General features: G+C 35.6%; 1 protein-coding gene across 1 annotated transcript in view; it reads left to right on the top strand.

Moving 5' to 3' along the window:
* Positions 1–17930, top strand: part of CNTN5 (contactin 5) — a 968886-nt gene that overhangs the window by 36777 nt on the left and 914179 nt on the right. The gene's annotated exons all lie outside the window — the stretch shown is intronic.

The raw sequence follows: 17930 nt of genomic DNA, 5'->3' as shown, positions 1-17930 counted from the left end.
AGTTAATGTTAAATTGTAGTTATCTCTGGGGGTTTTTCCCCTCTTGGAGCAGGTTTTCTCTATCTAATTTCTTTTTAAGCAGTTAGGGGGAATTTCAAAGTTTTTTCCTGAGACTTCCTTTTCTTAAAAATAGCCAGCTTAAAATAATTAATATGCCAAAAAGCATAACTTGGGATGGCAAGCTCTTCTTCCCCTCATGGGGAACATAATTTCCAGGGACTAACTCTCTATAAGAATACACCTACACAGACCCATGCAGCAATTCAAATGTGGCTACTCCAAATGAAGATGCAGTGAAATTTAAAATACACCCCACAGATCAGACTTAATATGAAAAAGGTAAAATATCTCATTAATATTTTTATATATTTTTTATATATTGAAATTATATTTTGGATATATTGCTTTAAATAAAATATATTATTAAACTTAATGTTGCCTGTTTGTTTTTACTTTTCTCATTTGTGGCTCATGTTATAGTCCTGCTAGACAGTGCTGTTCTACATCTCATCCAATACAAATGGAGTAAATTGAGGAAATGTCCTATATTGTCAACATGTTAGTGTGCGCCTGTTCTTTACATGTGTGACTAGGATATTGTATAAATTGTGTGTGTGTCTGTGTGTAACTTGCTACTCACTTCACTGACTGACCGAATCATTTATTCGGGACACATTGATAAAGCAGTGCTAGATATTATTAACGGCCGAGCCACGATGTCTCAGCATCGCTGCCTCAAAGGCAAACCTCTTGTTTAAAATTAATCACCTCATTTGTTCAGAGTCGGTCTGCACGCCACTGTTTCTTCGCAGGTTTCCACGGCCGCGTTCCGCTATCTGAACTCTGCTTTCGGTGTGTTCTTAGGACTTTTCTTCTGCCTTGTCTCGTCAGAAGCACCTGATGGAAATTTTCAACACAGCAGCTGCTTAAGCGTCATTTGCCAATTCTCTCTGTTCACACACCTATGACTCTATCCGTAGCACATCCTGAAATGTGAGATTCCTTTGTGCATGACATGTAGGAAAAGAACAGCCTAAATCAGAAAAATTATAGATGGTTTGAAAAGTTTTTCATTATGGGAAAGGACACAGATTTTTCAGACAGTATAGTCCAAAGGCATTTGTCAGTCTAGAAGTAATGCAATACAAGTAAAATGGGACTTTTTATATTAAAAAATTGGGAGAAGTGACTAATGATCAGGAACATCTCTATCTAGTCACCATATAAATAAATTATGAGTCCAGGTTCTCATAATCTTTCTAGTATTGAACAAAACTTTAAACCAAATAATTTCAAAATGAAAGTTGCATAAAAATATCACAGCCTTTGATAATAAATTTATTTCGAGCATATCAAAATTAATATCATGTTTTCCACAAAGTATGAGGTATCAAAAGAGAGATCAGCAAATTTTCACTTAAAAGTTTATGTAAAAAAACCCAAAAAACCAAACACCCAGCATTTTACAGACAGTATCATTTTCATTAAAAATTTATCTTAAAATTTTTGGAAGTGTTTGCCGGGGAAACATTTTCCTTAGTCCTTTTCGGGTCTCTAGCTGGGTCTAAGAGTTAAACTGACAAAGACATATTAATAGGAGAAAGCATACAGTTTTATTAATATATGTTTTATGTGATACGGTAGCTTTAATAAGAAATGAAGACCCAAAGAAACGGTTAGATGTGTGTATTTATGTGATAGGTTTGAAGAAGAGTGCGCTGCTGTGGAGGAAAATGATAGGTGGAGCCGTATGAGGCAGTTGTTTTAAACTGGGGGAAACGGTAAGGCCTGTTTCTTAAGATTCTTCTTGGCATCCCTTCGTCTTCAGAGATAAGAATGCTCCTTTCCTCTGGGTATAGGGAAGGCAGGGCATAAAGAGGGCACATTTCAAATGAGGATTTTAAGACCTGTTTCAGGGAAGAAAGTTGAGAAGGGGAGGAGATCAGAGTGACTTCATTTTCTCAAACAAAAGCTTAAAATATTCACTATGCCAAAGCACTAGATTTTGGGGTAGTGTGCTCTAAACACCATTATTTTTTATTTTTAAAGTCGTGTTTGTATTTAATCATGCACACATATTAACTTGATAATATTAAATGTGTATTTTATAGAGAATAAAAATATTTTCTTCTTTTTCAACTTTTAATAGAGTTATTTGGCCCAAGGTTTAGAATAAATGGTCATTTCTGAGTGAAGAGAATGATTGTTTTTTAATTTGCTTTTTATCATGAAAACATTAGCACTGATTTTCATGATAAAAATTTAAAAATTCTATCAATGTAAAAGCATTTCAGTTTTTCAATTAAATACCTGGTAAAGTATGTGTTTCCCATTGTAGAGGAGGATATATTTGCAAAGCCAAGGCTACACATAAAAGAGTAGGAAGCATACAAGTTAATTGAAAATCTTCAGATTCACAATGAACATGTGCAAATCTGCCCATTTCGGAGGCATGTAATTATCTTTAGGGATGTGTGAGGCAAAAAGGTATTAAGGCAGACTTTCAGTGGTAATCACACTGACACTTATCCTTAAAAGGATGGAGGAAAGAGAATTCTCAAATTCTGAAAGGACCATGCAAGCATACAAGCCTTAAGACTAGGGAAAAATAATCTACAACCGCCAGTGCATCTTAAAGCAAAGGGCAAATTGTAGAACACAAAACACACCTCCCCTTCTACCTTCTTTATCTGCAACCAAAGGAAATGAGTGATTTCATAGTGTTGCCACCTCTTTGTGTCATGTTGAATCAATGACAGCAATATTTACATGTAAATAATCTGTAAAATTTTAGAGGTCATTATAAAGTCACAGGTAATCTTATCAGAAAATATGAAAGGTATATATCTGTTTGAAACCAGACCACCTACACACTGGACTTATTGGGGCTGATTCATACTCTGTTTAACAAAAAAGAATGAATAGAGAGAAAAATTTGATTTTTTTAACATTAAAGTTTAAATACAAATACAGTTCCTATGAGAAACATCTTAAAACATATGATTGGCCTATAATTCTGAACTCAATAAAGGTATTTTATAATTTTGATTTTGTTAAAATCTAATCAAGCTTTTCAGTTTTATTTTACACTCATCTGCTCATTACTGGTCATATCACTTTTTATAAATTAACATACACAAAGTGATAAAGGAAGATATACAGATACTGTTATTAAATATAAGTATGCACACATATTGTATATACAAACAAGCTTTTTGCTGTATTTATTTTAATGGCCATTCTTGCCGGATATTAAGGACATGTGGTGTTAGTGAGAGTATGACTGCAAGGATAAGATAACAAGGTTTTCTCCATTGAATACATGTGAAAATTGCCTGTTCTTTTTAGCTGCAACTGTTTTTTTTATTAAAAAACACTATCTTCAATAGATAAAATAGCTACCAAATATGGAATAGAGATGTCGATTAGCATTGCATCAAGGACCTTTCACCTAAGCCGTGCAACGTAAAACATACAGTGGCAGCCATGAACATGTGCTTCTCAGATCTGACTAAAGGATGCTCAGTGACCTGTTGCCCAAGGCCTTACACTCTGAAATCCATCATTGCATTTAAGCTGGTGCTTCACTTCCCGTTAACTTTTCCCAGCTAATCACTGAGCACAGCAGGAATTCTAAAGCAGGTCTGTTCCTATGAGGCGTGAAGCTCTTCTGATAGGGACTTTGATTCAGTGACTTCCCATTGGCTTTGCCATGCTTTCTTCAAACTGCACTGCAGTCTGAGATCATCTTTCCAAACTCCCTTCGTTCCCTCTCTTCTTCACAGAGATGAGACCTTTATTGCACTCTGCCAGCTCTTTTGGACTCCTTCCCAGTTCCTTTTCATTTACCATCATAGGCATTTTCCCCAATAAATCACAAGCGTATCTAATTCTATTTTGGAAGTCATTTCTCCAAAGACCCTGACTAACACCCAAACATTTTGGCTTCTTTAGAATTTCACTGGAGGAAAACTACTTATCGGGTCTCTCTATAGATTTCTAATTTAACACCAAAAAGCATTCTTTTTGTTTTTCGAATACTAAAGACATGCACAGTCAGAAAAATTGTAAGCTTTATCATGGTGACCAGATGCTAATGCAGTTCTAGGCAGCCCCATATTTTTGTATTCCTTTCCTTTATAGAGCAATTCTCCTAAAATAAATATTGGCAGTTCTGCCAATGGAGAGATGTGTAAGAGAAGCAGGCAATCAATGAAGACTAAACAAAAGCCGAAATCTTCCTTAGAAGACTGGGAATAGGAAGATTGGCTTCAGTGTCATGCTTGTCATTGAAACAGGAGAATATATATTAGGTATAAAGAGGAATGTAGGGGAGTGCCACATGCAGGAAGAAAGAGTGGCATAGGAAGGAGGTATTTTAGAGTAGTCAAAGAGGAAAAGTAAAATAAAAATTAAAAAAACTTCGGAGTTCAAAGCTTATTAGATCACTTTGGGAAAAGCATATTAAAACTTCAATTTCTACCTCTGCAGAAGAAGGATATATTAGATAATCTCTAATGTCGTAATATAAAGTCTAGCTGTAATATTCTATGGCTCATTTATTAATTTATTAAGTATTTACACAATACCCACCATATACCTGCTTTGTGCTAGGCACTGAACCATACATCTCCTTCAAGAAAGAAAGACAACCAGCCAACAACTGCAATATATTGTGATAAATAGAATGAAAAGTTATGCCTAGGATGTGGTGGGATATAGAATAGAGGTGTTTAATTCATTCATGTGAGAAGAGTCAGGAAAGACATTTTATGTGAAGGAATGCATGGGTAGAACTAAGACGTGTTCAATTCCTAGATCGTCTAGAGCAGGGGAATATCATCTAGTCAACAGCTTGTTTAAAAATATTAGAGCATTAGTCTATTTAGATACACTACAGAGTAGTGTGCCTTGAGCAAACGATGCAGGTGAGGGAGCTAAGTGGGTGATAGAGGAGATGTAAGCAGCCTTTTCTCACAGCTCTTGGGAAACCAGGGACTTCACCCTGACAGCCTTGAAGAGCCATGGAAGAATTTTACTAAAAGAAGTTACCCAGTCAGTTCTGGCTTTTAGAAAGATAACTTTGAATATAGTAAATCAGAGGTATGGGAAAACAAAGGCAGGGTAATCTATTAGAAGTTTATATAAAATACAGTAATACACAATTTGGTGTATTTTGGTTGGATAAATAGAAAATTAATGGCAGAAAGTCTTAGGGCTTTAGAATTCTAGACATTGAATGTAATTTTAAAAATTGTATCTTCCTAAGCAAGAGTGACCTTTAGCGAACAAAAGAGGAAATCTCCTTTCACTCTTTTCCTGGATTCTCACTTTGTGTTAATCATAGTCCAGCAGAGTTTCCCTCCTTGACTGGCATCACTCATGGTAGTTGGCAATGATTCGTTCTTTCCTTAATTTGAAAACAGCAGTAAGAAGCTGGCGTGATTGAGGGTTATTGCCAGACAATAGGAAATTGTCAGTGAGGCATAATTTGATAGAAAATAAAGCTTCTCAGAGCTTATCCTCTATAAAATGAGGGTTTCCTCCCACAAAATTGACTCTTGGATTATAAATGTTTCTCCTTCCAGGTAATTCCTCAATATGTGTCCATCTGAAATTTCACTAGAATTGTTTATCACTAAGGTATAAACCAGGCTTAGGGTAATAGGGCAGGTAAGATTCGGGTGACCCTTAAATGGGAGTAAAGGTAAAAAGTGGGTGAAAGATGCATTAAAAAGAGAGCCTGTAAATCAAAATCAAATATACCCTTCTTCATTTTGTCCTAAAAAGTTTCCAGTGGTTTTTTAGATTGGTGAGTATCTTGACTCTGCTCCCTTACATCCCTCCTATGCTATACTGTAAATACCTCTGTTTTAGTGATTGCATCATACTGTGATTAGTTGATAAACCAGTCTCCCCCACTGGACCATGAGCTATTAAGAGTACACTTGCTGGGTGTTTTTATATATTTTTCCTTACCACTTTATATCAGTACCTGGCATGTATTAGATACTTAGTAAATATTTGTTTTAAGAATACATAACTTGATTAGTTACTGTTTTAATAAGCAATTTAGATACCTAGAAAATGTCCCATTTTATAAGCATCAGCTTCTTGTCCTTTAGCTTTACTTCTAGGAATTACTCTGCTACACATGTAAACTTCACTTTGCTTTCCATAGCAAATTTCAAGGCCCTTGCCCAAGCCAGTGTCACTGCTTATAGCGGTGCAATGGGGTTAAAGCACCCCCCCCCCCACATACACACCCACATCCTCAGAGTTGCCTCCTGGCTTCAGTAGGGAAGGATTTAATTAGCCACTTAACTTCTTTGGGTGTAGGGAACTGATCTCCCTCAATTGCTAATGAGGTCTGTGCTGCCTGCCAGCCTCACTGGTTTCTCTCTTCAGGCTGATTCTCTCCCACACAGCTGGTGAGCTAGCTTCCTGATGACCACTTAGTCAGTCCCACTGGCATGAAAATGGCTCTGCAAGAGCTGCCCTAGCTGTGATCTGGCAGTGTCTTCCTCTAATAACTTCCGACTGGTTCTAACTCCAAAGTCTATCTCCTATCGTTGACTGTTGTGCTTTACTGAGTGCTGAATCTGCCCATCGGTCTCCTCTTTTTGCTCAGGTCTTCCCAGTTCTTTCCTCAAGGATATTTGCATGCAAAGGGAGTTTCAGTTTAGATTTTTGGTGTTGTTTTTTTTAAATGTTACTTGTGTTCATAAAATAATTTTAGATGGTTTCTTTTTAAAAAAATACAAATGCAAGCAATACAAAAAAGAATAGAGAAGAAAGTGAAGAAAAACACCCAAGCTCCTCTGTCCAGATAGGACCATTTCCAGCACTTGACAAATGTATATCCACATATTTCCATATGCATGCAGATAAAAAAAATAGATGAACCAAGAGATAGACAGATACACTTTTACAATAAGTGAGATCTTTATATCCTTCTAATTAAGTAAAAATAAATATTTATGTTCTCTTTTTTATAGTAAATACTTTGTAAGGGTGGCTATTTTAAAAAATCTTAAGTATATTTTTAATAAACAAATGAAAATATACCAACAGTTTTAAAATAATACTTTTTTCAAACTCACCCCTAGTGCGTCTCACACAGATATTATGTGCATGTCTCACTGTCAGCTATCAATGTTAACATAATTAGTTCAAAGAATGTCAAAAAGTATCTGTTCAAATCGCCAGAGCAATCTCAGTACAAGCTAAGAGTACTAATAATACTGATAATAGTACTAATAGTAACTTAGAACTTGGTTATGAAACTGGTATGAAACTGGTATACAAATATTTTGGAAACCTGCTAAAATGTAGATGCTGGTTCAGTAGGGCTGTGATGGGAACTGATATTCTGTAAAATTAAGGAGCTGTAGATGTTGCTGGCCTTGCTCTGTCCTGTAAGCAGCAAGACTTAGAATGCACAATGTGTCAGGTATGTGCTAGCTAATCTGTTAGGATTATATTCTTGATCTTATTGAAACCTCACAACTATCTATGACTACTGCATTTGAAACCAGACACACTGGGTCCAGGATGCCTGTCACTACTTCAGCCAATTAAGCAGAGACAAATTTGAATCATATTTCAGCGTTTATTCCAATAATGCTGGCAACATGGGAGAGCAGCAGGATGTGTCAACATAAGATCTGTTCTACCTGCCCCCTGCATAAGCCAGTTCCTTATATTGGATAGAAGGACAAAGATTACATGGAGAAGTGGGCAACAAGGAATAAGAATGGGTATAATGGTTTACAGGTTACAGGAAATGCTAGCTGGGGTTGCTAAAGGGTAGGGTGCCTCTGGGACCCCTTTGTTTTGGGAACAAGGGAACAAAGCTGTTATCTTTCCATAATAAAAGGAGAATGGACCACATTCCAAGGTTAACTCCCCTGTCCCAGGACATACAATTCCCAGCCATGTTAGAAAGTGCTTTTCCTAATTAGAACAGAACAATCACAGATAACAGAACATGATCAATATTTCTTATAACTATAGCTAACATCACAGTCAACAGAGCATGATTGATATTTCTGCCCCCAACACATTTATAAGAGCATAAAATATATACTTAAGGTCACTCTACTAGTAGGCTGCAGATAGGTGTTTTATTCTAGGCCTGTCCAGACAGAAATGTTTTTCCTTTATATAAAGTCCCCTAATATTTCATTCTGGAATATTGCTGAGACTGATTTGTACTTAAATCTATAACATCATTAAGTTATGCATAGACTGAAAATGTCACAAATAGTCCATAGAACTAGGACAAAGGATTACATTAAAAAAGAAAAGTAAAACATGTGCAAGTTAAGTAGAGAGAGCAAGGCAATGAAATTTTGCACATTTTATATGCATTAAAGACTTTAAAGGAGCTTTCGGCAGATTTATGAATTACTGCTGTAAAAATTACTGTTAGGAAAGGTAGAATATACCTAACTGTGAATTTAATATTAGAGAACTTCTTTAGGTAATATATAAACCAGAAGTCAAATACTTGCCCTACAAATTATCATTTATATTATTATTTTTACTTTATAAAGTCTAAAATAACTATAACTTACCCAAACAATTGGCCTTAATTGTACTCCCAAATTTCTCACTGAAGAACTTTACAGTATTTCTAGAAGAAGACAAATTTAGAGGTTATATTTGCAGAAATTGCAACATAGATAAAATAGAAAAATTCCTTGGAAAAAACAGTTATTAAAACTGGCACACAAAGAAATAGACTATCTGAATAGTTCCACATCTATGGAAGAAATCTATTTTTCTATTTAAAACTTTTTCATAAAAGAAACTCTAGGCTAAGATGGTTTCACTGATGAATTCTATAACAAAAATTAAGGAAATAAAACAGTCACACAAACTGTCAGATCACATTGAACAAATGAGCAAAAGAAGTCAGACACAAGAGTACAGACTATATAATTCCATTTATAAGAAGTTGAAAAACAGGCTAATCTAATCATTATTAGAAATCAGAGCAACGATGGCCTGTAAGGATCTTGGAATGAATGTGGAAGAGTCATGAGGGAACTTTATTCAGTGAAGGAAGTGATTAGGATGGTGGTTAAAAGGGTATGTGCATTTTCCAGAACTCAAAATATTGTACATTCCCCACACCTAATTTCTTTAAAGTTAAAAGGAATAAAAGAATATATAAAAATGTCCCTGATGCTCAGATCAGTCCATATGCATAGTAAATTAATAAACTGGTCTCAGGTTTGGTAAAAAATGCTGTCATTGAGGGTGCTGGCAGGAATAATATCAAATCAGGAGTTGAAGCTATTTTGAATGATGAGATTGTGATTGGTATTAAGTATCTAGTTTTCTAAAAGTATTGCTTTGAAAGAGATAACGTATATTTGGATATAGAAGTCCCGTTACATTTAGTTAATAGGTATTTTGCAGTTCCACCTCACATTGTACTTTTCATTGTTTTTTAGTTTTTCCATGTTTAGGGATCTGTCTTTTTCCTCACTCAAACATTAGTTCTTCAAGAGGGGAAATTTTTTTTTATATTGCTGATTATTATATGTTTATTAAATTAAAACTCAGTGCCACTCTCTGATGATTAGTGATGTTGAACATTTTCTCTTGTGTCTCTTGGCCGTCTGTATGTCCTCTTTGGAGAAGTGTCTATTCAGGTCTTTTGCCCGTTTCTTAATTGGGTTGTTTGTCTTCCTCTTACTGAGTAGTATGAGTTCTTTGTATAGTTTGGAAATTAGCCCCTTATCAGCTGCATCCTTGGCAAATATGTTTTCCCAGACCGTGGGGTTCCTTTGTATTTTGAGGCTGTTTCTTTTGCTGTGCTGGCTGCCATCAACAAATCAACAAACGACATGCGCTGGCGAGGGTGGGGAGAAAGGGGAACCCTGGTGCACTGCTGGTGGGAATGCAGACTGGGGCAGCCACTATGGAAAAGAGTATGGAGGTTCCTCAAAAAATCGAAAAATCGAAAATGGAGCTGCCTTTTGACCCAGTGATCCCACTTCTAGGAATGTATCCTAAGAATCCTGAAACATTCATCAGAAAGAATATATGCACCCCTATGTTCATAGCAACACAGTTTATAACAGCTAAGATCTGGAAACAGCCCAAGTGCCCATCAGTAGATGAGTGGATAAAAATCTGTGGGACATTCACACCGTGGAATACTACGCAGCTATAAAGAAGAAGGATCTCTTACCCTTTGGGACAGTATGGAGGGACCTGGAGAGTATTATGCTAAGTGAAATAAGCCAGGCAGAGAAAGACAAACATCACATGATCTCACTTATATGTGGAATCTAAAGAACTTAATAATCTGATGAACAGAAATGATACATTGACATGGAAGCATGGACCAGACTGACAAATCTCAGAGGGATGGAGGGGCGCAGGTGGGTAGAGGGGGAGAGAGAAACCAAAGAACTTATGTGCATATATGTATAACCCACGGACACAGACAGTGGTGTGGTGAGGGACTGGGGAGGGGGGTGGGACGGGGTGGAATGGGTCAATCGGGAGAAAAAGGGACATCTGTAATATTTTGAACAAAAACAAACTCAGTGCCACCGAAGTTAAATGTCTGTTTTTTATAATACAACTTTTATGAAGAACCCAGTCTAGTCTTCAGAGTCTGGTGTTATTTTTATAGCATTTTTTTACTCCTAGTGCAGTTCGCTCTGAGCATTTGTTGAGTCTGTTATCAGTGGAAGTGAGGTTTCCTTTTCCCCTCTGAGTGCTTGGGGTAGGTTCCTTACGATATCTCAAGAAAAAGAATATTCTGAGATTTGCACTGGAGGATGAGTGCTTTTTATTTGCATGGACTTAACATCCTTGGGTTTCCATAGTCCCATTTCCCTTAATCCAGTCCTGGAAGATGTACAGCTGGGGATTCAGTAGAGCTAGAAGCAAAGCCAGAGTCCAGTTTCCTTTCCACATTGAAGCTGGGTCCGGCACAGTATCAGGCTAGTTGCAGTCTGTTAGTCCATTGTGTGGGGTTCACATGACCATGAGCCATGTGGACTAATGTAGGGGAGTCAAGAGAGCACGCCCCTTGCAGCAAGAGTCCCAAGAGTCCCAAAAGCACAAGAGTGCAGGAGAGCAAACTCCTTTGTGTGGGGGATTAAATATCTCACATCTTCCCATGCTTGCAGTGGCCATGCCTACTCTGGCCAATGACCTGTTCCCAGGTGTGACTGACAGAGAAGCACCTTCCCTGTGTCACCCAGACTTTACTGGGCATGTGTCTATTCTCTACCCTGTTGAGTCTCTTCCCCCAGTGATCTGCAGGGAGTAGACCAATGGCCCTCTGGGGAGTGTTAAATTGCAGCTTCCTGGCAAAGCTGCACAAATGGATGCCCATAATATTTGGCCTTCCCTTTGTTCCTTCCCAGTAATTAATAACTAGGTTAATTTACAATGGTATCACTATATTCCAGGAAAGTATCAGTGATTCAAAGCTAAAAAAAAAAAAGGCACATGCCTCAAAGCACAATGTTTCTAAGTTAGAACACATACCAGCTATTAGTGTGCTTCTTTGGACTAAAATAATTGGAATGATATAAAATATGTATCATATATAATTTTAAATAACAGCAAAAGTGGTGTAACCTTTTGGCTGTGTAATAAATATATACTTGAAAATGAAGAACCAGACCCCCTTTATATATGTTGAAAGCAGAAATCCATGTGAAAACCAGAATAAAGTTTAGCATTGGTTATAGATTCTGCACGTCCATGAATTATTCATTGTTTTTACAACATCTCTGGTAACACATCAATAAGCTGCAGATTTAAGTTTCTCCAACAATATCCTTGAAAATCGCATTTTGTTACTGCAACCAAGTAAATCACAAAATTATTTAAAATTAGTATTTACAATATTCAAGTATAAATATGGTTTATATATATTTTTCTTGTATGGGTCTAAAGAATGACAGCACTATTTTTAATATCAATAAACATAAATTTTTGAAAATATAGGTTGCAAATACCAGGAAGAGTGATTAAAATACAAATTGTGTAAACATTCCTTTTATTTTAGATCTGTTTTAAGTAAAAGTAGATTTCTCTTTGGTTGACCATCATCAAACTTTGAAATAAATGTTGCTAAAACACATCAAATGAAAGGTAAGAGTAGAAATTACATTTCGACCTGAGGCTAGATCAGAACTATGAAAATATAAAAGAAAAATTGCAATATATATTTCTTTCCATTACCTAAGGAACCTTTCTTGTTTTATCTCTCCTATAAATAATGTTTATTTGATAGTGCTGTTACATTCTTTTTTCATTTAATGCATACTGACAGCTGTTAAGGGACTTGGCATATAAAATACTGTACATTTAGAAAGTGAAACTGGTTTAGGAATGAAGATGGGTGATGGTTTTATCATTATGCTATGTTGTGTTCACAAAGCTGAGATTAATGTTACATCCATGAAGTAGCTGCTTTTAATTTTTCTGTATTTCTTCCTCCAAAAGTTAGATAGAATCATTAAGAAGAACTTTACTTCAATAAGAATACAAACTCCTATTGATGATATATGGTACTATATCATTTGGTGAAATATTATAACTGACTTCTAAAATTTGGAAAACTTATTTCAAATAAGAAGTATGTTACTTTTGAGGAGTTTCCCATTCGTAGAAAAAGTACAACTTAACATTTCCAAATACATAGAAACTTTTTTTTAAAATATACTTTTATTGATTTCAGAGAGAGGAAGGGAGAGGGAGAGAGAGATAGAAACACCAATGATGAGAGAGTCGTCATTGATCGGCTGCCTCCTGCAGGCCACAGCTGGGGACCAAGCCTGCAACCCGGCATGTGCCCTGACTGGGAATCGAACCCCGATCTCCTGGATCCTAGGTCGATGCTCAACCACTGAGCCACACCTGGCTGGGCCATAGGTAGAAATTCTTAACACACACACACGCACACACACGCACACACACACCCCCTTTTCCTAAGGAATACTTAATGTGCTGAGAAGTTAAATATGAGAATTCCAGGTAATAATCTCAGTGTGCCCAAATTCCAAGACATGTAATATCACAAGATATAAAACATTGAGGTTTTTTAATAATTCTTCAATATTTGTCATCCTATAGATAAGTTCACAATTTTTTTTTTAAATGAGGACTTTATATCTACTTTAGTATGACATGATTTGGAAAAAGATTTTATATCATCCATGGAGATACAGCATCTAGTTTTCTTTGGTATTTGGAACATGAATCTTATTTGTATAAAGTTTTTCACAGGGCACAGAGGTGATTAAAGAAAGAAGTCTGATGGAAAAGCATCAGGGAAACTAGCTGTTTTCCAAAGAAAGAAAATTGTAGCCCATGTGTATTTTTATTTCTTTGAATTGTATATAAATTTTCCTCCTCACAGAGGATCTCTTATTATGTTATTTTTCTGCTTCCAACTGATGCAATCATACATTTTTTACACATGTTACTGATTAAAATTGAGTAGCACTGTGGTGGTTGTAACCCCATGTGCAATTTGTTTACCTTCGGTATTCAGGATACAGGATAAGCTGTGCTAGCATATTGCATTGCATGAAACTAAGTGACGGTATTGAGTTTATGTGGTCTTCTGTGGCATACCTAGGCTTCAAATTCAGATACTTAGGAGCAGGCATTTGGGATATGTTGCTACTCTTAACACTGTTTTAGAATGTAAAGTTTGACAAATGATCAAAATTTAAAATAAAAGTTTCGTGATACAGTGTTCCAGGGGAAGAAAAAATTATAAACACAATACTGCTACTATTTATGTAATAATAGGGATGATGGATTCTTTGCCAACACTTTGAGCTGACTATATTTAATAGCATTGCTACAGAAAAGTAATTTTGTAAGGTGATAGTCGCCACACTTTGAACACTATTCCAAGGATTCTAGATAAAATTTGTATATTATTTATCTCAGCGTTTCTCAGTACTTTTCTTTTGGAGACAATGACTAAATTCTTATCTGTAATATTCTTGATACATGATCAGTTATACTGTGGTCCTAAAACATCACCAGAATCACCTCAAGCTTTTTCTTTCTCGTCAATAAATCATAGATGGAGAGTGTGTTCTCAAACTTTTCTTTCTGTCTTTGCGACTGTCAGTGTTAAATTTCAATTTATTATCAGTTTCTGGTGATTTAAATAATCGTTACTTCTAAAAATGAACATAAAATAGGGATTAATGTAATTTTTATTTTTTGTTCTTATCAGTAATTTGGTATCTAGTTAAAGTGACTATTTATATCAGACATACTCTCTCTTCTTGAGTGGGAAAGATAACTTTTTATAAGTAACTATTTAAATTTTACCTGCTGCTGAGTATACTTCAGGAAGAAATGTTAAATAAGTATTTATTGTTGATAAATAATAACCTGTATGTCCATAAACTTAGATAACGAGACTCCATCCAATGAGACCTTTTGGTGAATTTCTGTTTGGGGAATTGTTATGATACATATCCAGCTAAAATAAAAGAGAACTTTGAAGAGGCAGATATGAAAGTAGTCCACACAGCAAATTCCTAAAGAAGTAGAACGCCTGCAATATTCCCTGCACAGTTTCAGGTGTTAGTGTTAAAAAAAAAAAAAAGAAAAAAAAGTGACTTGGTAAATCATGGCCATGCTATCTAGCTCAAAATTCAAGACGCACTGTCAGACAAGTTCAAGTAACTCTATTGGCCACAAGCGCAGGACGTTTGAAATCAGCCTGATCTTGCAAGTCTACAATACGTTCACCAAAAACTTAAAGTTAACATAGCTAATCATAAACACCATTTAATTGGAAAACAAACACAGAATACAAATATTTAAGGATATGTCCATTGCCTACCTTTCTGGCTTAGTTTACGAGCCGTTTCCTCCTTACAGTTTATTCTCGAACCGAAACAAATTCAGTTCAGGTCCGTGAAGGTGTCGTATCGTTTCTCGCTTCTTTACCTTGGTACATCCTACCCTTTCTAACTATGAAGCCCTTAATCACCCTTTTGTCACCCTGCTGAACTCCAACTCCTTTTTTTTTTTTTTTAATTCTTAACCGAGGATTTTTTTTCCCATTACTTTTCAGAGAGAGTGGGAAGGACAGAGGAGAGAAACATCCACGTGAGAGAGACACGTCAATTGGTTGCCTCCCGCACACACCCGGATGAGCTTGTACGTGGCCTTGACCGGAATCAAACCCAGGCCCTTCAGTCCTTGGGCTGACGCTCTAACCATTGAGGGAAACCAGCTAGGTCTTTTTTTTTTTAAACTTTATTTTTATTGTTTACAGTATAACAGGTGTCCCCATTCCTCTGCCTATGGGTTATGCATATATGTTCTTTGGCTAATCCTGTCACCTTTATTTAAGACAGCTCAGAGTTTCCAAATGCCCTCAGATCCCACATTTGCAGAAATAAATGAAGATAGTTTTTAAATTTATATTTGATTTTTATCTGGACTTGAACTGTTTGTGGATAGGAACAGAAAACATTGATGCTTTATCTCACATGTGTAGCACTAGGCGTGACACCTCATAGACACCCAACAAATGCAGCGTGCTCAAATTTACTATAAAATAAATACTAAACACTAAAATGTTATTTTATTTTATCCCAAACTGTGTATTACTGACCATAAGTGTGCAAATTTAAAGAAAGAGGAGAAATGTGCAGATGATTGCACTGTGTAAGATTTTAGAGTTTTATGTTATTTATTGATTGAATTAAGAATTTAAAGGGTTGAAGGAAAATAGGATATTCAGAGCAAAGGGAACAAGATGATAATGGCAGAACTATGAATACTATATTACAAATTTCATCTGTTTTGATGTTCTTGGTAGCAAATAACAGAAAATCCAACTCAGAATACTATAAATATAAAGGGAAACAAAATACCTAACTTAACAGTGACCTTCATAATAATCATGCAGTGAGTGGAAAAGAAGGCATAAAAGCAGTGGTTTAGTCATGGTGTCAGGTTCCAACATTTGGTTTATCTTTTTGACATCCTTCCATTAAAATGTGGACTTGCTTCTCAGGCTGGCTCTTTTAAGATGACAACATTTCTGCAGTATTTTTCAGCATCATATCCAGATACAACTGTATCCAGCAGAAGAGAAGGGGTGGAGTCTCCCATTTGCCTTTTTTTAGTGTGAGGAAATATTCTGTCAACTTTTTCTCAGCAAAATTTCCTTAATTGGCAGAACCAAATCATAGCCTTTATTGGAATTGGGCATTTTATTAATATAACTGACTACTATTTATGATTTATTTTTGTGTTACAGTGGGAGGGGGCAGAACACAGGAAGGGAAGAAAGAGAACAGCTATTGAGCAGGCAACCAGCAGGCTCTGAAACTTGTATTGAGAAACGTGGAAAATAGGTTTGTTAAATTTAGTGAGAAGAATTTAGGGAGGAATGTAGACTTGATGCAATAGCAAATAAGAAGCCATTTAAAGTTTTAGATAATGTGCATAACTTCTATTGGGGCAGACGATTTTCTTTGGAAAGAGCTGCATTAGCTCTTTCGAAGACTTGGTACAAAATTTTCTCACCTGTTGAGGAATAATAGTTCTTTTTCAGAACAGTATATATGCAGGGGTCAGCAAAAGTAAGTTTATAATTATATATATGGAGAAATAATACAGTAATTAACACATAATAATAAAAGAATAAACTTTGTATTTTGCATACTCACAACTATAAACCTACTTCTGCCAGCCCCTGGATTGTTGTCTTGAAGCTATAGATAATATGGTGAAAACGGAAATTTTACTTTTCAGATTTATATGCAATCCCATGAAATATAAATATAAGTTGATGCAGTAGTTTCTAAATATTTGCAAACAAAACATTCCATTGCATTTTGCTTTTTCAATTACTCTAACACGTTCTTCTTTATTTCTCAATGTAAAAGCTGATGTGTCAAAGAAGTAAATTCCCGTCTTGCAGTCTCTTCTATATATTTAGTGCTTTTTACTCAGTGCAACTCATCAGAATTAACTGTGAAGCTACAACCTCATTAATTTAACAAAGAAATATCCCCACTTCAATAAACATAAAGCATACGCAGGTGTACAGAAAACATTTCTGATATTTCATTCACTCAGACACATAAGCTGTAATAATGCTTCCTACATTTGCCTAGGATATGTTGTCTTGTTCATTTTTCTCCTTTCAATTAATCTGTAACGTAAGAGGAAAAAAACACAGATGCATTTCTCAGAAGTTTTAGTCATCAGACCTAAACAATGATCTCAAGATGATATCATATCTATTTATTGATCCTTCTAACACCGACAAATTGAAATAAGCCACTGTTAGGTACTACATTGATGTTCTTAGTCTATTACCACTTGCTTTCAAATTATCACATTTTAATAAATCAAGTTACCTTAAACATTTATACTTACCTTCTCTCTTAAGAACAAGGTCAATGAACACAAAACAACTTTAATGTATAGGATTTACTATAAAAATAAACACATTAAGTATTTTACTAGGTTAGGAAGCAGGTAGAGATCTTATCAATTATTAAGACATATTTGAATATAAAGGCCCTAGACTAGTAATTGTTACCTACCAGAGCCAGTGGCCCCTTTTATAACCAATATTTATAGTATCTACTTTACTACCCTAAAATGAAACTCACAGATAATATAATCTAGTTATGCGAACAATTTTTAATTAAAACATAAAGGAGAAAATTAAATGAATGCAATTTTAAACTAACATTCATTCCAATATGCAGGTCTTCAGTAAGCTTCTGTGAGATGTTCTAATTAGAGGAGTTGGATGTTTGTTCCTACCTAATGGGACAGGTACGAGCATTGCCAATAACAGTGGTATCTAATGATTGTTACCTCCGGTATTCCCCTCAAACAAATATTCAAAATGTGCCCACCGAGAAAAACACTGCCCTGGA

This window comes from Miniopterus schreibersii, assembly GCF_964146895.1.
Source record: "Miniopterus schreibersii genome assembly, chromosome: 12".
NCBI classification, from domain to species: domain Eukaryota; kingdom Metazoa; phylum Chordata; class Mammalia; order Chiroptera; family Miniopteridae; genus Miniopterus; species Miniopterus schreibersii.
Note: the sequence above shows the minus strand (reverse complement) of the source record. Positions and strands in the feature narration are given on the sequence as shown.